Genomic DNA, 8,178 nt, shown 5'->3' on the forward strand with positions numbered 1-8,178 from the left:
GGAGGAGAAGAATACCCTATCATAACCTCCCTGCTGCAGCTTCAGATGTTCCTTATCAGTTAAATGTGTCTCCTGCAGCAGGGCTATGTCCACCTTATCCTTGACAGCAGCTTCTTTCTTTTTAATGGGGGAATAGCTCTCTTTTACATTCCAGGTGCACTACCTGAACAGATCACTAGCCATGGTCATCCAGGGTAGCCTGTGGTTTCCCAACAGGAGGAAGTTTATCTGAGCTGCGGTGAGCAACAAAAACATTAACTCTGTAAAGTCTAAAAACCACTCCTATAAAAACTGCTACAACTAAAAAACTAATCACTACATTTTAACTTGAGCAAATACCCAAATAACTCCCAATTCACTAGAGATCTCCCCCCTTGCCCATGCGGGGCACTCCTCCTAATCCTTGTTACCTTCCCAACTGCCTCTAGCTGAGGCCAATTCACAAATGAAGAAAACCTGTTATTTACATTCTGAGAGTTAACAATGGATGCCCACCCCCGATGGCCCCCACTTATCTTGACCACAGGTATAGCCACCCCCAATCCAAACACAAAAGGATAGCAGTTAAAAAAAAGCCTCTGATAATACCCAACCAACCGATATACAAAGAAATTCCGGCTTTACATCAAAGCAGTATAAAGCCGATAACCACAAAAAAAGGGGAGAGAGAGGAGAAAAAAAGGGCAATTAAAATTTAAAAAAACCCATAGAATTGTCTGTATCAATGGAGGATTCTTTTTTCTCTCTCAGAGGGTTATTAATCTTTAGCGTCCTCTTCCACAGAGGACAGTAGAGGTTATGTCCTTGAAAACACTCAAGGCTAAGCTAGACAGACTATTGATCAACAAGGGAGTCAACAATTATAGGGAAGTAGAGATCATCTACAATCAGATCAGCCAGGAGGAAGAAATCATGACGGACTCAATCTTTTCACTTTTTTTCTCCTCTCTTGATGCTGCCAGACCTGCTGAATATTTTCAATAATTAATTCCAATATTATAATTATAGTCATGATTTTACTGAATGGGGAGGCGGCCTTGATGGGATGAATGTTCTACTGTTGGTCTGCCTCTTGTGCTGCTTCACAGATAACGTAACATCATATCAGACCTGGACCTCCTAAACCTTTAAAAACCACAGATTAAACCAAACAACCCACAACCAAATAGGCACAGAATCAAGTAAATCAGTAACTAGTAAAGTAATGATCACTTCAATGCTAACAAGTAGCTACCAATGAAGAAGCAGCGAATCAAATCATTTAAAATAAAGTTTGAAAATAATTTTGAAATCTTAGGTTGCTAACACATCCATGTTCAGGGAATATACCTATCACAATTCCCAGAACTCAGCTCCTCTCCTGAAAATAACAAGTCACATTTCACAACTAAGGGGTAATATGTTATAATCATTCAAAATGCTATTTGCAGTGTGCCATAACTACTGTTTGTATGATACATCTCCACTACAAAACCTCAATCCATGAGTCCATAGAAACAATCATTGCATGTTCATGAACTTGTGAAGGTGACCAATTTGCTCTCACATAAAAATAATACCAGAGGGTACACATTATTGAACTTTACTTGTTCCAACTGACAGCAAAGGAAGTTAGCTCAGTTGATAATGCTCTCTTAAAAGGTTGTAGATTTACTTCTCTGTACAATGAATAGAGTGCAAAATGCATTACTGAAGGAGTACTGCACAGTCACGGGTGCCATCTTTCAGATGAGATAATCCCCATCAGCCCAGTGGGGTGGATGTAAGAATCCTTAACACACCACTTCAAAAAGCAAGGGATTTAGCTACTGTGCCCTTTCTTTTCCATTCATTCACAGGATGAGGGCATTCCTGGCTTCACCAGCATTTATTGCCCATCCTTAATTGCATAGAGAGCAGTATAGAGTCAACCATTTTGGTGAGAGTCTGGAGTCACATGGAGACCAGACCAAATAAAAATGGCCATTTCCCTCCCTAAAGGAGGGAAACGGGTTTTTACGAAAATCCACGACGAATTCATGGTCATCATTAGACTCTTAACTTCACATTTTTTATTAAATTCAAATTCCACCATCTGCAGTAGCAAGGTTTGAACCCAGGTCCCCAAAGCAACATTTATCCTTTAATCAATATTGCAACAAAGCAAGTAACTGCATGAAAAAATGTAGATGCTGTAAATCTGAAAGAAACACAGAGAATGCGGGAAAAGACTCAGTAGGTCTGGCAACATCTGTGGAGACAGAAAGAGATGCAAAATGTTAGCAAAGTAACTGAGAATTTACTACACACAAATTGGCTGTCTCATTCCTTCAACAGTGACTACACTTTAAGAATACCTAATTGGCTGCAAATATCCAGATGTGTCCTGAGAGTATGAAAAGCACTATAGAAACACTAATCCTTAGAATCAAAAAATCCCTACAGTGCAGATAGAGGCCATTCAGCCTACTGACTCTGCACTGATCCTCTGAAGAGCATCCCTCCAAGTTCAGTCCCCTATCCAATCTCCATAACCCTGCATTTCCCACAGCTAATGCACATAGCCCGCACATCCTTGGACCCTATGAAGTTTAGCATAGGTAATTCACTTAACCTGCACATCTCTGAACTGTGGGAGGAAACCAGAGCACTTGGCAGAAACCCACATAGACATGGAGAGAACATGCAAACTCCACACAGTCATCCAAGGCTGGAATCAAACCTGGGTCCCTTGTGCAGTGAGGCAGTAGTTCTAACCATTGAGACTATGTGCCACCCTTGTCTTTAAACTAAAGCATAGATCATTATACTTCAGACAAAAAAGCACACATCAGTAGTCTGAACTAAAAGCAGCATTTCTATTTTTATAAGTGCACGTACGTCAAATTTCCTAACACGTTGATAATAGTGCATTCATGATCTTTATAATTATAGAACTGAACCTATTGGTCTGTCCAACTTCAATGCCAGGATATTTATATCCTCAGTCACAAATCTAAGAAAGACCCCATGAACATTCTCCATTCCAGGGAATGCATCCCAGTCGTGAAATTACAGTGTCCTGACTTCACTGCCAGAAATGTTTTTGCTACTGGTTTTGCATCTTAAATGATTCCACAATTGGCCTCATGACCAGGGACACCTGACTCCTTACCTGAACACTCTCCCGGTCTCTATCCATAATGCACACAGTCTTCATCCACATTTAGTTTAATTAATTCTCAGGCTATCATCATCTCTGGGAGGGCAGCATTTAAGGCCTATACAACTGAATGGTTGCTATGCCGATTCAGAGGGCAATTAGGAGTCTATTACAAGACATTGTTGTGGATCTGGAGTCTCACATGGAGCAAACCAGAAACATAGCACATTCCTTTTTCCATAGGATGCTAGTGAACCATAAAGACTTCTTAACAATGAATACACTAGTTTTTATGAAGCAGATTCATTTAATAATTCAATTTAATTCCATTAATTGCCACAATGGTATTTTTCATCATTTAATCTTTGTATAAAATAAGGCTTAAAATAAGATTTTAAAATGACTTTGTTGAGTTTATACCTATTATAAGGGGATCAACTGTAATTTTCTTGGATCGTATGAAATCCTGGTCCATGTGACCTAGTGACCTCTAACCTGGAAGCAGTGCCAACAGGGAGAACGTTAGGACCAACAGCTGCATGGCTATCAGTCACAAAAAAAAGATATGAAAGAGAGATGCAAGCAGAGGAGCTGAAGGCAAGCAGTGCACACATGCAAACACAAGGAGAGAGCAAGCAAAGATCCAAAGAAAACACATAATTCTTGAGAGGAACAAACCACTTTCAGGAAGCAAATTTCCTGTTTGGCAGAAAGGAAGACTAGATGTCTTGGAGGCACTGTACCATCTACCTAAAATGTTCTAAAGCATGGATGGCTATGTGGATAGCTTGAAGATACTAATGAGCTAGGTGACTTCAGAAAACAAACCAAAATGAGAACTCAGATGTTTAATAGACCTTTACTGCACAGAAGGGTGCTAGTTGGCCCATTGTGTCCACACTGGCCACCAAAGATCTGACTACACTAATCGTATTTTCCACAGCACTGGAGGCTATGGCAACACAGCAAATACCTAAATATTACTTAAATGTTACAAGAGCTTCTGACTCACCAACTCTTAGGCAATGAGTTCTAGACTCCCACTAATCTCTGGGTGAAAAAAATCTAAAGCTCTCCTCCTAGTCTATCTAGTCTTAAACCTGTGCACTCCCCTACAATTATTAATCCCTCTACAAATTGTAAAAGTGTCTCTCTGTCCACCCTATCTATACCTATCATAAATCAGGTCTCCTCTCAACCTTTGTTGCTCCAAGGAAGATAACCCAATTCGTCCATTTTTATTTTATAGTTCAGAACTTTCAGCCCAGGCAGCAACCTTGTTAAGCTCCCCATAATATCCAGATGCATTCTTTTCTCCCTGTTTTTAAAACGATAAGACAATCCTCCAGTTGTTTGCCACCTCATCTGTGGGCAGAGATTTTCAACATTACTGCCAGAGTATCTCCTTCATCACCTCCCTGAACAGCTAGAATGCAGCTCATGTAGATCTGTGGAATTATCCACTTTTAACGTTACTAAACCCACTTTCACTTCCTCTCTCTATATTAGCGAGTTTTGAGAAAATTTGTGGCTCAGATTGAGATTGTGGATGTAAGTTTGCTCACTGAGATGGAAGGTTCATTTGCAGACGTTTCATCACCATACTAGGTAACATCATCAGAAAGCCTCTGGTGAAGTACTGGCGTTGGTGACCCGCTTTCTATTTATGTGTTTGGCTTTCCTTTGGTTGGTGATGTCATTTCCTGTGGTGATGTCTAGCCACCAGGATACATGAACATCAACTAGGCACAAAAAGACACGACCCACTCTCCTTACATACAGATGACGAAGGATACCACTTCGACTGGGACAACACATTCATCTTAGGACAAGCCAAACAGCGACATGCACGAGAATGCCTAGAAGCATGGCATTCCAAGCAGAATTCTATCAACAAACACACCAACTTGGACTCCCTTTACCACCACCTGACAGAAGAACAGGAAATGACATCACCGACCCATGGAAACCTAAACAAGCAGAAAATGGGTCATGAAACCAGTGCTTCACCAATGATGCTACCTAGCATGGTAACAAAATGTCTGAAAACTAACCTTCCAACTTAGTGAACAAACTTACTTCCCATCTATGTTTATTTTAAAATGCACAGCTCTCTACCCAATGTCTATATACCTGTATCCTTCTATCATTGATTATTTGGCTGGCTGAACAAGAATTCTGGAAACCTGCACCTCCAGGACTGCTGTAACCCAAGGGAGAGAGCATTTGTAGAAGCTTATAATAGTGCTTTGAATTTCATGGAAACAACTATCAACTTATCCTGCTTGAATAATGAACATTTTATTGATGGAATAGCTGAGCACATTCATGCAAGGAGTTGTGCAAATGTTTGTCCTTACAGGAAATGCATCTTTGCTGTACCAACTATTTAAAGTGAAAAATCTCAAACATTTTTATTCATTCATATGTAATGAACATTAGTATAAACCAGACCCAAAGTGGTCAGTCAGTAAATTTGGCTATTTTGGTTAATGATTTCCCCACAGAATATGATCATTCTGCAAATTATTGCAAAAGAGACATCAAGCTAGAGGACAGAATATTTGATATACTTTATTTCAAGTTATTTTCTTCTATCAAAAGCGTAAACAAACTACTCTGTAAATTTTGAAGTATTTTCAAACACTCCAAATTAAGAAATACAACCTGGTAAAATACAACTTGCAAAACGTACCAATATTCCAGGACGAGTGCTCTGCAATAGTGCATTCAAACATTCTCTAGCTTCCTTTCTTCAGAATCTGGTAATTACAACACTCTGGACTTTGAACATGCCAAGGGTGGAGTGGAATATGTGGTGAAGAAAATGTAGGGAATGACCAGGAGACACAGAGAGTTCTTCAAGAAGTAGGTCTTTTATTTGCAAACAAAAAACTGTGACACTGAGAAAGCAGATTCTCTAATGCCCACAAACCTCTACGTTCGTGGGTTTTTATTTTTTCATCCTGTTTCTATTTGATTAATATAGTTGGACATGCTGATAAGCTAAGTACCTCACTCTAGCTACACAATAAACCAGTGATGTTAGTTCCCATGATCTCTTCAGTTGTACATTCTACTTAATATTATTCTAATGTCACTGTTAGATATTTAGTGCTAACTCTTCCAACAATGGTCTTTCATTCCAGACCCTAATGTCATGATTAGGAATTGATTATCACCTCTGCGACAGAATAGACAGTTAGTCCATTCCAGACTAACCTGTCATTATAGATATTTAGCTATTCCATCTCTTACAATAGTCTCCTGTCTCAAGCTGACTCTACTATTAATTAGATATTTAATGTCATGTCCCAAATATTTATGGTTCCAATCTGGTCATAATGACACTTAACAGGGAAACTAGCTCTACTAACTGTTCTCATCTCACCATAGTGACCTTTCAGCCTCAACCATACTCTGCTAATTGGTGAAAGAGCATTTCACTCTCTTATCCCATCCTGCCTTCCACAGACCACAGATTGCCAGTGGTCTTCATGATTTAACCCTTCCCTTGCTTTCCTGCTCTTTATTTTCCATAAATATGTATGTCATCTTTCAATTTCCTTTTCCAGTGCTTGTTTGGAGAATAGTGCTTGGTTACATTCAACATATGATCTTATTTGCTATTTTACACATCTGTCTGCAACACTTTTCTAACCAACAGGTGAACAACAGCCTAGGCACAGCACATACTCACAAATGGCGACAGCAATATAGATTTAGTTCTTTATCCCCCCAAATGGAAACAATTAATACAATTTTGCTTAAAAGCTTTCCACTAACTTACATAATTAGCTTTTCCTTATGTTCAAGGGACTGCAACTACAGAATATTACCTCTGATTTTCTTCATGATATTGATATGGAAAGGAAACCAATTTATTTAAATACCTTCAATGGGCGAGGAAAGTATTTTGTATGTAATTTAAAGTTCATGAGTGCAATAAAAATACATGTATCAGTCACATACATCAACAAAACTATCCTTACCATATCTCAATTCTCCAAGAAACAATAAAACGTTACTGAACTCCATTTACATCAATTTTCTTTCTAAATTCGGTCAGTAGACTTGTACCTTCCAACCTGTGGTTTTTCAATAATTGTTTCCTATTCTATTATGATAGGATTCACAAGCACTATGCAGCAGACACCTCCTTTCCATGGCTGCATATAACTTTATTCATACTTCACCAGTTTATTTTTCTTAAGATAAAATGATCCATTTTCTTTCTAGAACTTGGCCAGTGACTTGTTCATTAGTGCAACACAGAGGTTTGATTGCACTTACCAAGTTGCCAACTATTGCTCTGCTGTTACAGGAAGAAACCAGGTATTTTCCTTTGTATGAGATATGGGAGAGTAAGGTGGAATTTGAGTCAAAGATGTTTCTTTAATGTTAGCAAGATTGGTTGAAGATTGGAAAAAGACTGTATATCCACTCTGGCTCTAAAAGAAAAATCCTTTGTGGGAACTTTACAAAACATAGCTTATTACTGCCTTTTCCCATGTTCAGTTGGTGCAAACTTTACTAAAACTGCATTCAATACAAGTTCAGCTAGAGTGGGTGGTGTTGACGAAAAGGCTGACTGTTCAGTGATAAACTTTAAACAACAATTTTTAAAAATTAATTAAATTTTTCCCTGCAATAAAACTCAGACAAAGCGTATTTGATTTTTATCTTCCCCTTTAAAAGAAAAGGATACTCTCAACAATCACATTCCTGATGAAGGGCTTATGCCCAAAACGTCAATTCTCCTGCTCCTCGGATGCTGCCTGACTTGCTGTGCTTTTCCAGCACCGCACCCTCAAAACAATCCATCACAGCAAAGGCTTTGAAGATTTGTAGACAATGTGATATTTGATTTGAGGAAGGGTCAATATTATACTTTTAGGTTAGCACCATGAATCTCAAATATATTTATTTAGGGAAATGAAAGTCAAAACTTCAAGTGTGTTCAACATGCAACGAACTACATATGATAATTAGCAAACCAATTATTATTGAGGCTGAATTAATGGAGGTAAATTCTGAGGTTCAAGGACAGAAATAAT

The sequence above is a fragment of the Chiloscyllium punctatum genome, chromosome 5 (assembly GCF_047496795.1).
Source record: "Chiloscyllium punctatum isolate Juve2018m chromosome 5, sChiPun1.3, whole genome shotgun sequence".
Classification (NCBI taxonomy): Eukaryota; Metazoa; Chordata; class Chondrichthyes; order Orectolobiformes; family Hemiscylliidae; genus Chiloscyllium; species Chiloscyllium punctatum.